Consider the following 15,347-nt stretch of genomic DNA (forward strand, 5'->3'; position numbering starts at 1 on the left):
ATATTTTTTTTCACCGTGGATTGTGTGATTTTTCCCATGCATGCATGTATTCTCGCTCTCACTGTCTCATTCGCGGAGCGAAAAGCTGCTTCCCTGCTCTCTATACACTGCTGTCACCATTTGGTTCTCTCGTTTTGAAAAATGTTGATTATTTCCAACCCTGACTTGGAGGTGTAAAATGCGGGCGAGTTTTTCGTGTTTATTTAAGGATGGTTCCGATTTTTTTCAGTGAAATTGATGCTGGCAAAACGTTAAGGCAACCCCAGACCGTACAGAATAGATTTTAGAATGTGTGTGTGTTGATTATCGAGAAATTTACGTTTGGTTGTTTCGCCTCTTTAATTTGCTGGCCTAGAGTTGTATCATTTCTGACAGTACTCAGTTGTAACAATCATTCTTCCAGCAAATAGTTTTCATTTGTCGGTGTGAAAATCAGCCAAAATGATTGCAGAAAAATCACCCGCGACGCAGTAGATTATTTGTCTTACCCGTTCTGCAGCTGAATTCAAATGAGCTTTTGTAAGCTGTCAAGCAATGTGGTGTGTCAGTTCCGGAAGTTTCTGCCACTTCAGAAACTCGAGTCGCTTCTTCTGGAGTCCCAGCAGTTTCAGGAGCTGCAGAAGTTTTGAGAGTTGCTGGAGTTCCAGAAGTTTCTGTCGCTCCAGAAGCTGTTATTACTTCTTCTGTAGCTCCAGCAGTTTCAGGAGCTGCGGAAGCTTTTAAAGTTGCTGAAGATCCAGAAGTTTCGTAAGTTTCTGCCTCTCCAGAAGCTGTTATCGCTTCTTCTTGAGTTCCAGCAGTTTCAGAAGCTGCAGAAGTTTTGAGAGTTGCTGGAGATCCAGAAGTTTCGGAAGTCTCTGCCACTCCAGATTTTTTTTTAATTCTTTATTTAAAAGATTTTTAGCCGAAGGCTAGTTCATCTCTAGCCACTCCAGAAGCTGTTATCGCTTCTTCTGGAGTTCCAGAAGTTTCGGAAGCTGTAATCGCTTCTTCTTGACTTCTTGCAGTTTCAGGAGCTGCTGAAATTTTGAGAGTTGCTGAAGATCCAGAAGTTTAGGAAGTTTTTGCCACTTCAGAAGCTCTAATCGCTTCTTCTGGAGTTCCAGCAGTTTCAGGAGCTGTTGAAGTTTTGAGAGTTGCTGGAGATGCAGGAGCTCATGAAGTTTCTACCGCTCCAGAAGCTGTTATCGCTTCTTCTGTAGCTCCAGCAGTTTTAAGAACTGCAGAAATTTTGAGAGTTGCAGGAGATCCAGAAGTTTCCGAAGTTTCTGTTGCTCCAGTTATCCCTTCTTCTGGAGCTCCAGCAGTTTCAGGAGCTGCAGAAGTTTTGAGAATTGCTGGACATCCAGGAGCTCCGAAAGTCTCTGCCGCTCCAGAAGCTGTTATCGCTTCCTCTGGAGTTCCAGCAGTTTCAAAAGCTGCAGAAGTTTTGAGAGTTGCTGAAGATTCAGGAGTTTCGAAAGTTTCTGCCACTCCAGAAGCTGTAATCGCTTCTTCTTGAGTTCTTCCAGTTTCAGGAGTTGCAGAAGTTTTGATAGTTGCTGGAGATCCATGAGCTCAGGAAGTTTCTGCCACTCCAGAAGCTGTTATCGCTTCTTCTTGAGTTCTTCCAGTTTCAGGAGTTGCAGAAGTTTTGATAGTTGCTGGAGATCCATGAGCTCAGGAAGTTTCTGCCACTCCAGAAGCTGTTATCGCTTCTTCTGGAGTTCTTGAAGTTTTAGAAGCTGCAGAAATTTTGAGAGTTGCTGGAGATCCAGGAGCTCCGGAAGTTTCTGCCGCTACAGAAGCTGTTATCACTTCTTCTTGAGTTCCAGCAGTTTCAAAAGTTGCAGAAGTTTTGAGAGTTACTGGAGATCCAGGAGCTCTGGAAGTTTCTGCCACTTCAGAAGCTCTAATCGGTTCTTCTGGAGTTCCAGCAGTTTAAGGAGCTGCAGAAGTTTTGAGAGTTGCTGGAGATCCAGAAGTTTAGGAAATTTTTGCCACTTCAGAAGCTCGAATCGCTTCTTTTGGAGTTCCAGCAGTTTCAAAAGCTGCAGAAGTTTTGAGAGTTGCTGAAGATTCAGGAGCTCCGGAAGTTTTTGCCGCTCCAGAAGCTGTTATCACTTCTTCTTGAGTTCCAGCAGTTTCAAAAGTTGCAGAAGTTTTGAGAGTTACTGGAGATCCAGCAGTTTCGGAAGTTTCTGCCACTTAAGCCCGAAAAGCTTCTTCTGGAGTTCCAGCAGTTTCGGGAGCTGAAGAAGTTTTGAGAGGTGCTGGAGATCCAGAAGTTCCGGAAGTTTCTGCCACTTCAGAAGCTCGAATCGCTTCTTTTGGAGTTCCAGCAGTTTCAAAAGCTGCAGAAGTTTTGAGAGTTGCTGAAGATTCAGGAGCTCCGGAAGTTTTTGCCGCTCCAGAAGCTGTAATCGCTTCTTCTAGAGCTCCGTCAGTTTCAGGAGCTGCAGAAATTTTGAGAGTTGTGGCAGCTGTGTTTTACAAGTTTGTGATATTGATGGAATTCTGGAAGTTTGTAGTAATTAAAGAATTACGGAAGATACTGAAGCTCCAAAAGTTTTCGCCGTTTTAAAAGAATTGAAGACTACTGGGAGCTCTAAAATCGTTATGGAATCCCGGGATTTTTTGCTGGTTCCGGAACAGCTAGAATGTTTTCGGAACTCGAAGAAGTTTCACATCGTGACAGACGGGAAACTTCATGAGCTTTTAGAATTCCGGTTTGGAATATGCGTGAGACAACATGTAGCGAATCAACTATGGTTCTTGGTTAACCGTTTGACAAGCGAAACGACACACACAAACACCAGCATATCTCTACGTTCAGAGACGAACGAGACTTCATGTCTGTCTTCTAGTATCTGCAGCGTCCTCTTTCGATCACTGGTTGTCCTACAGATACGACGCACTTTCCGGCTGCTTTCAGTAGTTGTGTGACAACCCGGGTAGCTTCGAAAAATCGGAAACTCCGGATGCTGCACTGCTGGAGCCATAAAGTCTCGAAACTATTGGACCTTAGGGAACTCGTTACCGATTGTGCTGAATTTGTCGCAGTTCCTGGAAATGATTTTAGCGATTTTAGTGATTAGTGATTTTGATTTTTGAAACTCCTGGCCGTATCAAGAAGTCATCAGTTCCACAGGAGTTTCGAAAGCTGCCGAAAGAACCGGATTTTCGTAAGTTCGAACAAAACTTCGCCTGATTCCAAGAAACGAATACTGTAGCGCCGCGCTTGAACAAAGGTGCAACCAGCGGATAGAGAAAATAAGCAAATCTAGAGCAACATGTGAAAAGGGCCTATGGGTCGAATCTAAACAATGACGACTTTAAACGTTGATTTCTCGTGAGAAATTTACGTTTCAAGCCATTTGTTTAGTCATTTCCTTTCAAATTCGTTCAGAGCTTAACTAGTTATCCGATAGAAGGCGAGATTGCCTTATAAACTCAAAGTGACCAACCGGGAATTCGACGTCACTGGGAAAAGGCATCCCTTAGCTCAGTCGGTAAAGGCGCAGCTACCAAGGCAAGACCATGCTGGAGGTGGCTGGGTTCGATTTCCGGTCCGGTCTAGGAATGTTTCGGGTTGGAAAATGTCTCGACTTCCCTGGGCATAGAGTATGATTGCATTTGCCACACAATTATACGAATGCAAAAGTGGTTCAGGCATCGAAAGCTCGCAATTAATGACTGTGAGAGTGCATCTAGAACACTAAGTTGAGAGCACGCAATAAGCTAATATCTAGATTGAGCTGGAATTAGGGCGTAACAGCTTTTGTAAGCAATGACTTCTCTCGACGATTTCTAGGAATTCATGGTACGCCCACGCAAATCAAGATCACAATCGGATACGGGAAGGCTTCCCCTATCCGATGGTGATCTTGATTTGCGTGGGCGAGCCTTGGCTTTCTAGAAATCATCGAGAGAAGTCTTTGTTTAACAAAGCTGTTACGCCCTAATTCCAGGTCTATCTAGATATTAGCTTATTGCGTGCTCTAAACTTAGTGTTCTAGATAATAGAGCAATAAGCTCGAATTGCGAAGAAGAAGGGAAAAGCCCTTGAATCTTGATGATAAATCGGGAAAATATATATATTTCGGATTCTGGGCCTTAAGAAAAGTGTAAGACCCTTGGATTGGACTAGATTTTTTGGAAGATCTCTTCAAAAACTACAAGGGACAGTCCTATGGGGTTGTACGCAATCGTTACGTAGGACTACGTGGTCTTATATAACAAATGCTATTTGTTAACTGCAGCAGGAGCTTGTGTAGGAAAAGGAATTTGAGCGGGGTTTTCTCTATTTATACTTTTTAGTATGACTATGATTTCCCTGAAAAGAACCTTTTGATATGAATTTTAGTTGGGACATGTTCAGAAATTTAACTCTTTTGGAAAATCTGGGTGGCCCTGAAAATGATTGAGTTGGAGAAGCAGCATGTGAATGTAATTGGTGGATTTGTTAGTTATTTCGACGCTTTTGAATAATGCTTGACATTTACCACTTTTTCAATAGTTTCTTGTTGAAAATCAACAGTCGGAAGCATTGTTATCGATGCGTAGAAATATTTCTGTTCGATTGGTGACAAAGTTATTGAAATTGGTCCAGGGGCAGCTGAGTTGTTAACGTTCAAAATCTTTCATAATTTCGTTACATGTTCCATTTTCGGTTTTCACAAAGTGTACCCCTATATAGAAATCACAGACGTAGTCCTACGTCAAAAAATTTAATTAGGAGAATTTTGAAGAATATTTCAACGATATTTAGAGAAGATTTAAGAATTGATTTCAGATATAACTCCAAGGGTTTTCAGTGAAAAAAAAAATAGAAAAGAATTTAAAGAGAGACTAGAACTTCAAATCAATTGTGAGAGCTCAGAATATAATGTTTAGGTAGTTCCGTGGTAAATTCCATGACGGTTGTGTAGACGATTGTTGGTCTATGTTTAACGAACATTCTCAATCATTTCTAAGAAGAATTTCAAGAGAAATCAGATGAGAATTCAAAAAACAAATCTAAAGGGTATTGAATTCTGAAGAAATTTGAAAAATGATTTCAATTGAATTCTTAAGAAAGTTCCAAAGGAATTCTGCAAAAAATGTCAAGGGAATCGAAGTTTGAGACGACAATTCCAAAGGAATTCTGAGAAACTTTTAAGGGAGGTCAATTTCAAGAACAAGCCGAGAGGAATTTCTAGAGAATTCAAAGGAGAATTCATGTGAATTTTCAGAAGAATTTAGAGGTTATCTTCAAGGTAGTTGGTAGCAGAAATTCAAGACAATTTTTAAATTCAGAATTGCACAGAAATTCTAAACAAAACTCATGGGAGTTTGAAATAGAATTATGGAAGGAAGCTTCCGTGAAGGAATTCCATAATTTTTTTGAAGTGCTCTGCAGAGAATAAAAAATAAATAAACTAAACTGAAAATGCGGTAAAGTGACAGCTAAATCTACTGTCCAACTGTCAGATTTACCTGAACGGATCAAATCTGAATGCGTAGTTGTTGCCATTGTTAACTAACCATCTATCAAAGTAAACGATACTCACTTTTCGCTATTTTGAGCTACATTCACTCAGTTCTTGAGTGCCGTTTATGCTCAGTGCATGAGAGTAATTCCGGCGATTTGATTTAGTTGTAGTTGCCGAGTAAGCTTTGTCGATTGTTAAAGTCACGATGGCCCCCTGCCACTGACTCCCCTAATGGTGCCCGCACTGTGCACACATTTTGAAACACCCTTGCTACTGCCAGCGAAGATTGGGAACCGCTCACCTTAGGGGAGCTATATATCACTTGAAACCGCCCGTCGTTGTCGTGCACTCATTGAATACAAAGGTGTTCTAGCTCTGACGACGACGCTGACTCCCAGCCAGCATACCCGCACCGCAGCCATATGCAATGTAGGAGGTGCTACTAGGTCTGCGGTTTCTTGTTTCGTTTACTCTCCGGCACAGCAAATCGACACTTTGATATGTGTTCATGCAGTATTTAGGTTCGTTTGCGTACATCCGTGGTAGAGCCAGGGCAGTGAGTGTCTACCCGAGCAAAAATAGCAATCAACTTCAAACGGTAATGCTCTTGGGTGGCAGCTGTGGAAACGTAACCGAATGCTCATTTAAAGTAGCCTCTCAGATTTACTGTCCTGCTCGTGTTTGTTTTTCAGTCAGAGGAGCGGAGCGACGGGCAAGCGTCTAGAATGAGCTTCCAAAAGGAGCTTCTTTTAGAAGCGTCTCTTAGGATCTTCTTTAGAATCTTCTTTTAGAAACTCATTCTAGACGCTTGTCCGTTGCTCCGCTCCTCTGACTAAAACAAAAAAGGGGCGGGACAGTAAATCTGAGTAGCTCCGCTTTAAGGAGAATTTCATCGTTTTAATATTGGAAAAACCATTTTCTCGTCCTTGGGTTGGGTGAAATAGATATTTTATTCGACCGAAAAACGACTAAATTCTCAAAGCGTCTCATTTTTTATCCGGGACAACCCCCTGCGCAACAGTCAGAGTGCGGTAAATAAATACTGAATGTAGTGCGATGGAAAATTGCCTGGGATCACGTTTCATTAACCAACCGGTGGGTGTGCGGCATTCAGAAGCTCGTGTAAATGGTTCTGATCGGACAATGTTGATGCGATAGCTTTGAGCAATCAAATCGCAGAAACAGTCAAATGCACTCTAAATTCGCGGACCCCTCGAGCTCCGTTTGCGCTGTCAGCTATTTTCGCAAGCCACCAAGCGCCTCCTTTGTTCGCGGGCACCAATTGGGCAGATTTACGATTTTATTTCTCCCGACTTCTTTTGGAAGGTTCTCCAGACTTCCCCCGGAAGGACGTCCAAAAGTTTCTTCTGATTTCTCCGGCAAGTTTCCTCTAGCTTATCCTGGAAGTGTCTTCCGCCGACTACTTTCGGAAGTTGCTTTCGACTTTTCCCCGAAGGTTCTTCCAATTTCCGGAAGTTTCCTCCATATTACCGGGAAAGCTAGTTTCAACATCGCGTTAGAAGGTGTGATCAGAAGAGCAGGGATAGACACGGGTGGCACGATCTTCAGGAAGTCCATCCAGCTTCTTGGCTTCGCCGATGTCATCGACATCATGGCACGGAACTTTGAGACGATGGCGGAAACGTACATCAGACTGAAGGCTAAAGCTAGGCGGATTGGACTTGCCATCAACGCATCAAAGACAAAATACATGAAAGGAAGAGGTTCTAGGGAAGACAATGTTAGCCTCCCGGCCCGAGTTCAGATCGACGGTGACGAAATCGAGGTGGTTGATGAGTTCGTGTATTTGGGCTCACTGGTGACCGCCGAAAATGATACCAGCAGAGAAATTCAAAGACGCATTATGACAGGGAATCGTGCCTACTTTGGACTCCGGTCGAATAAAATTCGCCGTCGCACGAAGTTGACTGTCTACAAGACGCTGATTAGACCGGTGGTCCTTTTCGGCCACGAGACCTGGACTATGCATGGTGTTTTCGAAAGGAAGGTGTTGCGTACCATCTACGGTGGAAAGCAGATGGATGACGGAACGTGGAGGAGGCGAATGAACCACGAATTGCACCAGCTGCTGGAAGAACCATCCACATTGCAAAAATCGGGCGACTGCGGTGGGCTGGGCACGTCGTAAGAATTCCGCACGACGACCCAGTGAAAATGGTTCTAGAAAGCGACCCAACAGGAACAAGAAGAAGAGGCGCGCAGCGGGTATGGTGGATCGACCAAGTAGAAGGCGAACTGCGGACCCTTCGAAGACTACGAGGCTGCCGAAGTGTGGCCATGGATCGAGTAGAGTGGAGACGACTTCTTCGGACAGCAGAGGACAACAAGGCCTTAGAATAATTGGTAAGGTAAGTGTCCCTTAAGGAGCTTATACAATGGACTCCACTCTCGATCGTCATTGGCTTCTGGTTCGCTTTGAGCGACCCATTCCTCTTCGTCTGGGAATGCTTCCAACTGCGGCTGCCTCCACAAGAACCCGACGACGTAAGCAGTAACTTCCGCCAGCGCCCAACGCGTCGATCACGGGTTCTGGAATCTCTGTACCTTTATGATGCAGGAAGTACGCCTTCATTTTCTGCTCAGTGTTTATGCATCCGGCAACCCCTCGGTCGGCCAGCAATCTTCTGGTTGCTACAGGAAACCACTCTCCTTCTGAATCCAATGGAGGACCTTGTCCTCACTTCTGGTTGGCGTGAGCTGGTTGCGAAATCCGTCCAAAGAAGACAACGGTTGATGGAAATCGAATGGTTGGATTTGATCGTTTGTAGCATTCTTGCGATTCTTGGATTTTAACGTAAGAGGGGCTACTTTTGATCGAGACATCACCAACAAGCACTTCATTTCACCGCCTACCTCTCCACTAACGGCAATAGCTCCGTCCATTGCTTCCACTTGACCAAGCAGGCATCGCCACTCGCAGTCCGTTCGCCATAAGTCCTGAACCACGTACGGTGAAGCATGAGAGCCGTCCCAACGGATCGAACAACCCTATGACACAACTCCCAGTACAACGCGCTTCGTTGATGTCTTATGACCCTTGCAGATCTTCGCGACGTTCAGTCGAGACATGGACTCCAAATTATGCCGAGTACACGCTCATTTCCAGTCTCTTTGTCCTGGTTGAAATGGATCATCTGCACGGGTTCAACATTTTCGAACAGCGCTGGTGACTTCAACAGTCGTTGCTCCAAACATTTCGTCCTGTATGTGGCCATCGGTTAACTATCTGGAAGTTCTAGCTCTCCTTCCTGCCACAGTAGGTGGTTATGAGAAATATGAAATTTCACCAACTTACTTAACGATCCTGCGCACCTCCAGGAGTGCAAAGGGCCTTTGTGAAAGATTTCCATCCTGGGCGATTACTAGCTTTGGCCTTGACCTGTGCCCAAGTCAAATTTCGGTCAACGTTCTTAATTTCACTGTTTAGGCTCCGCCGCCACGAGCCTCTGGGTCTGCCTCTGCTGCGATGTCCTGCTGGATTCCAGTCCAGTGCTTGCTTGCAGATTTCGTTTCCGCTCTGTCGTAGTGTGTGGCCGACCCATCTCCACTTCCGTTCACGAATTTCTGTCTCTATCGGCTTCTGATTACATCGACGATGGAGCTCGGCATTCGAGATCCAGTTGTGAGGCCACCAGGCACGAATTATATACCGCAGGCATCGGTTGATGAAGACCTGCAGCTTTTGAGTGTTCTCCGCTGATACACACCACGTATAACAGCACAGACTTCACGTTCGAGTTAAAAATTCGGATTATGGTGCGTCGACTGATCTGATTAGCTCTCCATACATTTCGCAAACTGGCAAAAGCAGCCCTCGCCTTCTGAATCCGTGCACCTATGTCGCTCTTTGTGCCGCCGTCCGACGCTATCTGGCTGCCAAGATTTTGGAAGCTTTCGACTTTCAACGATTTGGTCTTGTTTTTGTTGATGGTTAGACCTGCTTCAGAGGAGCGTTCCACAAGGTCGTCGAGCTTACTCGCAACATCATCAGCCAAATCGAAGTCGTTGAGATGCTCCATGGTAATAGGCTGCCACAGCAACCCACGGTTCGGTACACGGTCAACGGCTCCAACCATGATCTCGTCGATTACCATGAGGAACAGTAGCGGTGATAATATACATCCTTGCCTCACACCCGCGATTACCCGAATCGGGTCAGACAAAGCTCCGTTGTGCAACAATCTGCATGAGAAAGCCTTGTACTGCGCTTCGATGAGGTTGACGATCTTATCAGGGACTCCCTTGCGTCTCAGAGCGCCCCACAAGTTTTCGTGGTTTAGTCGGTCGTACAAGTACAGGGACTCTTGGAACTCATTGACCTGCTCCAAGATGATGCGGAGCGTGACATTATGATCCACACATGATCTTCCAGCACCGAATCCTGCCTGCTGTGTCGTCGGAGAGTCGCGTCGATCTTCTCCTGTATCCGATTGAGGATAACTGTACACAGAACTTTGAGAACAATACACAGTAACATGATGCCTCGCCAGTTGTCGCATACAGTTGGATCTTCCTTCTTGGGGACTTTTACCAAGTCGCGGTGTCCCAGATACTGACGAATAGTCGATGCAACATTTGTGAGGATAGCATGGGGTCAGCTTTGAGCATCTCTGCTGATATGCGATCGACCCCCGGGGCTTTGTTGGATTTCATACTTCGGATGGCTGCTTCTATCTCCTGCAATGATGGAGTTTCAGCGTTGACGCGAGTAGCGCGCCTCACCCTTGGCGGATCATGCCGAGATGTTGATGGTTGGTTGACCGTTGAAACTTCGATTCAAAGTGCTCAAACCAACGTTTCAACTGGTCGGTGAGCAACTGTCCAGTCGCGTCTTTCACAAGTGGAACCGTAATCCGGAATGTCCAGAACCGGTTCTACGGTGGCCATATCCACGAAAATTCCTGATTGTTTTCAAAGTTTTGCAAATGTCTACGAAGTCCTCTGAAACTGTAAGAAGTATCCCGAATTTCTGAAGTTTTATGAAGTTCCCTAAAATTAGGAATAAATCCGTGAATTTCAACGAAGCTCCCAGAGTTTCTATAAAATTAACTAAATTTCTCTGAAGTTCGCTAACATTCTACACAGTTTCATGAAATTTTACCAAGCTAAACGAACTTCTAGAAAATTTGCCTCTGAAATTCAACAAAGTTCGTAAAGCTTCTACAAGTTAACTAAACTTCTACAAAGTTAGGTTTACATCTTCAAAATTAGCTACACTTCTAGTTAGCTTCCCTGACCTACGTAGTTCTCGAAAGTTCTACGAAATAATGAACACAATCCCCCTCCTCCCCCCCCTCAATCTTGGTCGGAAATTTGAAAAGCAGTGTCGAAAGACATGAGAAGACATTTCGTCCATCTCGTTGAACATTTTTTTCTAAATATACCTGGCATCCCTGGGTGTGAGTCAACTCGGTACCTATAGCAGCACCTCTAGCAGTACACCAACACTCACGAGAGAACTGAGAAAAGAATGAAAGCGAAAATTTTATAAATAATATTCATTCAATTTGGCATAGTTATTTCGAAGAACGGTCGGTTCATCGCGCGGCAATCGGTCGCCTGAGGGGGGGAGCTAGAGACGGCCCCACAGTGATCGGCGAACGAGCAGGAGGCGACCATTATTCAACGTCAAACGAATGGCACAATCTCATGGGTTGCTTTGATGTGATTTCTTTTGTTTTTTTTTCCCCCTGCACGAGCGATTATTTTGGCAATTGTTTTCTTGCTGCCGCTGTGCTATCGTTTTGCACCAGCGATAATTTTAAAGCCGAAATCGTGAGGGGCGGGACAACTTGTCCAAATATTTGTTTGGTATTTTCAATTTCTTGACTGAAGTAAACAAAAGAATCAGTAAACAAGCGCTGTTCTGGACAAAAAGCGCTATGTTTTACATTTATTAGCTTTTGAAAATACTGGAATAGGGCGTGTGAGCCTGTTTTTCGGTCATCTATCTACGCAAATAAAATTCGAAAATTCATTACAAATTTGAGTTAGAGCCTAGTGCCAAAACCTGGACCACTAGTGCCATAACTGGCACGCTTACCCTAGGTTTCGTTGATATTTAGAAATATTCGATGATAATTTCAAACATATCGAAGTTGTCTTGCCCCTTGACCGAAACGAAAGTGCGAAGAAATCGTTGACAACTGAATCATATTATTTCGCTCTCCTTCTATCTCTCCGGTCTCTGTCTCTCTGTCTGGGCCTGCTGGGTTATCTCGGGTTCAGAACGATAAAAGATGGCAAGGTATGAGTAATGCGATGGTTCAACGCGAACATGGGAAATGCGGGGTGCGAGAATACTATCTGATTGACGTTTGAAGCGAAGTCTGACTGACTCACATCGGTTCAAGTGGAATGTTAGTTTAAATAAACAGAGCCGAACATTCTTCTTGTCGGTATTGAAAGATGTACTCGGACGTGTCGTGAACTTTCTCCCATCTCCAGTGCATCATTTGGGTCGTCTTGAAAGTTGGAGCACGTACGTTTCAGTTTGACATGTCACGGCCCCGCTGACGAGCTTTGAGTTTGAGGTTAGAACTTTTTGTGACTAGTTCGACCTAGTTAGATACTGCTGGTTTGTCAGTTGCAACTATCCTGAAGGGGGTTGTCGTTTGTAGGAAAAACCAAAAATAACCAAATTTCCTCTTACCGTACCTCCGGAACCCGGTGACAAATCATGACAACAACATTTCATTAGCTTTATCATCCATTGAACTCAGATCGATGCAGTCAAAAGAGTCCACTTATTGTGAAAGTTCAACGCATTCATACACGTCGCGTTTTTAACGGCACTGATCTCGCCATCCGGAAATCATACAGATCTGAACATTAAATGAGATGCTGCTTTTGAATTGGATTCCGTCAACAGTGTCCCTAAGGTCTGAGGTCAAGTGGTCCAAATTCAAAATTGCCACGTTCTACCGTTAAATAACCACGTGTTTTATCTCTCAGAGAGAGAGGGAAAAATTAAGATACGAGAAGCGCTGGCAGTGTTGCCAATAGTGATCAGTAATCAACAATTAAAATAAAGCTAGCGTTTAGAATCATAAGGGCCTAACTGAGATACTCGATTCTCTTCATCGATTTTCTTTTAGCATTACCACAGTCAGGTCAGGTCCAATACAGTTTAATAGAAGGTTGTAATAACTAGCCACAGCAACATCAAACTCACCGAGCAAGGATAATCCTGATGAGCTATTCTAGATAGAACTGGAATTAGGGCGTAACAGCTTTTGTAAACAATGACTTCTCTCGATGATTTCTCGGAAACCATGGCTCTCTCTGGCAAATCGACCAGTGCTGTAAATTCTCAAAATCAATTGAACGTTTTTGATGAAAATGAGAAAAGCAGCTATCCGCTATCAAAGGGGACCTCCTTCGAATGGGTGGTATCAGTTGCTTAGTCATTCCGGCGAAAAAGCTAAGTCAACCCGACACCAACCTGACTGCTACCCAACCCCAACCCGATGTTGACCCGACATAAATCAAAAAATTGACCCGACAACAACACGACATTGGGTTGACATTGACCTTAAATTTGCCTTACATTGATCCGACATCGGGTCGACTTGTCTGTTCGGGACCATTTTCCTGGGTTTCTTCCATACTCCACTGTTGTATATCAAATGATAGTGAGTGACTCAATTGACAGTGACAATGAGCTTCGAATGAGAAAGGGGCTCTTCAAACTATGGTCACGTGAGAATTCGTTTTCACAGAATTGATTGGATGGTTGTTTTTGGTTCATCTTCAATCGAATGATATGAAAATTAACAGCACTGAAATCAACATCACCATTGAGTAGAGGAAGACTTCTCGTACCCGATGGATGTGTTGGTTTGTGTAGGCGTGCCTTGAATTCCGAGAAATCAACGAGAGAAGGCATTGTTTACAAAGGCTGTTCCGCCCTAATTCCAGCTCTATCTAGTATTGACAAAAGAGAAAATCGATGAAGAGAATACACTATCGTAGTTAGGCCGTTATGATTCTGAACGCTAGAAATACATTCTAAGTGAGATTAGGAATGCCAAAACCACGGGTACGGTGCTTAGTGTGTGATAAGACTTGTTCGTGGGTAGCCTCTTTATTTAAGATTTCTTCGTGAAATTTAAAACCGGAGTCACTGAAGAAGGGCTTGAAAGACACCTTAAACGATCTTACTTACTCACATGAATCCGTAAGGTTCCGGCAATTTGTGTGTTGAAATTTGCTTGTTGTGATGTAAGGATCTCGGTTGCCTAGTAGCAATCTTGGAGCTTCTCTGAGCCATGGAGATTTCAACAAAAATCAACTTATAAGTTTATTCTTCAATTGCTTTCCCAAAATTACCTGGAAAGCCTGCTCAGAATGATCATGGGGTACTTTTTTTTTAAATTATTTTATTTGTACCGGCTCAATCGAATAAACTTTACAGAGCCAGGTTATTTGCGTTATACATTATTAATGTCTTAAATCTAAAGTTAAAGAAATTGAACCGCATACTCGCGATCTTCTCGAGAACTAGTGGATGACAATTTTTTGGATGGAAAGAGGAAGAAGAATATTTGAAATATGACTTATGATCCGAAAATTTCACTATTTCTAAAACACATACCCTTGGAACTCTTTGAAATCCCCTTGAAACTCTTCTAAGGATTCTCCTTAGAATTTTTTTTAAATTTTCTTGAGAATCCGAAATTTTCTCAAATCTTTTAAAACTCTCCACAGGAACTTGCCCAAGAATCGATTTTTAAGGCGATTCTTTGAAGAGTCCAAAGATGGCCGTAATATCTTTTATCACTTCAGTACAAATGAAATAGGAACTCACACTGTTTGCTGCACTTCTTCCTTGTTGTATTAGACTGATGCAAAATTTGACTTTTTCGCTCCACAGTGCTTAAATGGTGTCAAATCGGGTCCTGATTAGCCTCCCAAAGTTACAACTCATTTGGTTAGAAACAGACTTCGCACAAGCCATTTGAAGTTTACATGTAAATTACTATGGGAAATCTCAACTTTTTGTTTATTGCCTTCCAGTCTTCTTCCATATTAAGCTGCAAAACAGTTCGATAGCTATTCTTATAGAAAATTTTCTCAGCTACAACTTTGCTCAACATCGTTTCTATGTAAAACAAGACTGGAAAAAGTTATTAATTATTTAATAGATTGGTAAACTTATGACAAGATCAAGCAGCTGCTCTGTAGGCAACACTGTATTTTGCAGTGTGACATAGTAGCCATGCTTTTTGTGTCCTATTCAACACCCCAGAAACACCACTGTTGCCTGCTGAGCAGTTGATTGAGCATGATCGTAAGACATCAACGCATTGAACCATTGATAACTTTCGATCCTTGCATTTAATCAAAAAGTGGTCCTCAGCATAGTTGTAGCTGGGAAAATTTCCTACAAGTACAAATGAAAGTTTTTGAAGCAGATCGATATGGTGAATTATCAGATAGACATGAACAAAAATCTTGGTTTTACCATAGTAATTCCCATACAAACTTCAAATGGTTTGTGCCATCTCAGTTTCTCACCAAATGGGTTCAAATTTTGAGAGGTTATTCAGGATCCGATTTGGAATCGTTTAAGTATTGTGGAGTGAAAAAGAAAAATTTTGCATCAGTCTATTGTTGTATGTTTCGTATGAAATTGCGAGGTGTAAATGAGAGACCGATTCACCTTAAATCTTCTCTTTTTTTATTCTCAAAATACGATTCCTTTGGTATGTTTTCCTCGGAATGCCCTTGAAGTTCTCTTATGAATCTGAATTTCTTTTAAATCATCTTCAGAAGCCCTTTAAATTCTGTTAATAATTCTATTTGAATTATTTTCAGAATGATACTTGCTGTTCTCCTTCCGATCCCCATGAAATTTCTGCTTGAAGTTTG

At 43.1% G+C, this 15,347-nt stretch overlaps 1 protein-coding gene across 2 annotated transcripts in view; it reads left to right on the forward strand.

Moving 5' to 3' along the window:
* The window catches only part of pasilla (RNA-binding protein Nova-1-like protein passilla), a 273,138-nt gene that overhangs the window by 2,015 nt on the left and 255,776 nt on the right, over positions 1-15,347 (forward strand). The window lies entirely within an intron of this gene.

The sequence above is a fragment of the Ochlerotatus camptorhynchus genome, unplaced genomic scaffold (genome assembly GCF_037179485.1).
Source record: "Ochlerotatus camptorhynchus isolate MF236.1 unplaced genomic scaffold, CSIRO-AGI_Acam_v1.1 ptg000323l, whole genome shotgun sequence".
NCBI classification, from domain to species: domain Eukaryota; kingdom Metazoa; phylum Arthropoda; class Insecta; order Diptera; family Culicidae; genus Ochlerotatus; species Ochlerotatus camptorhynchus.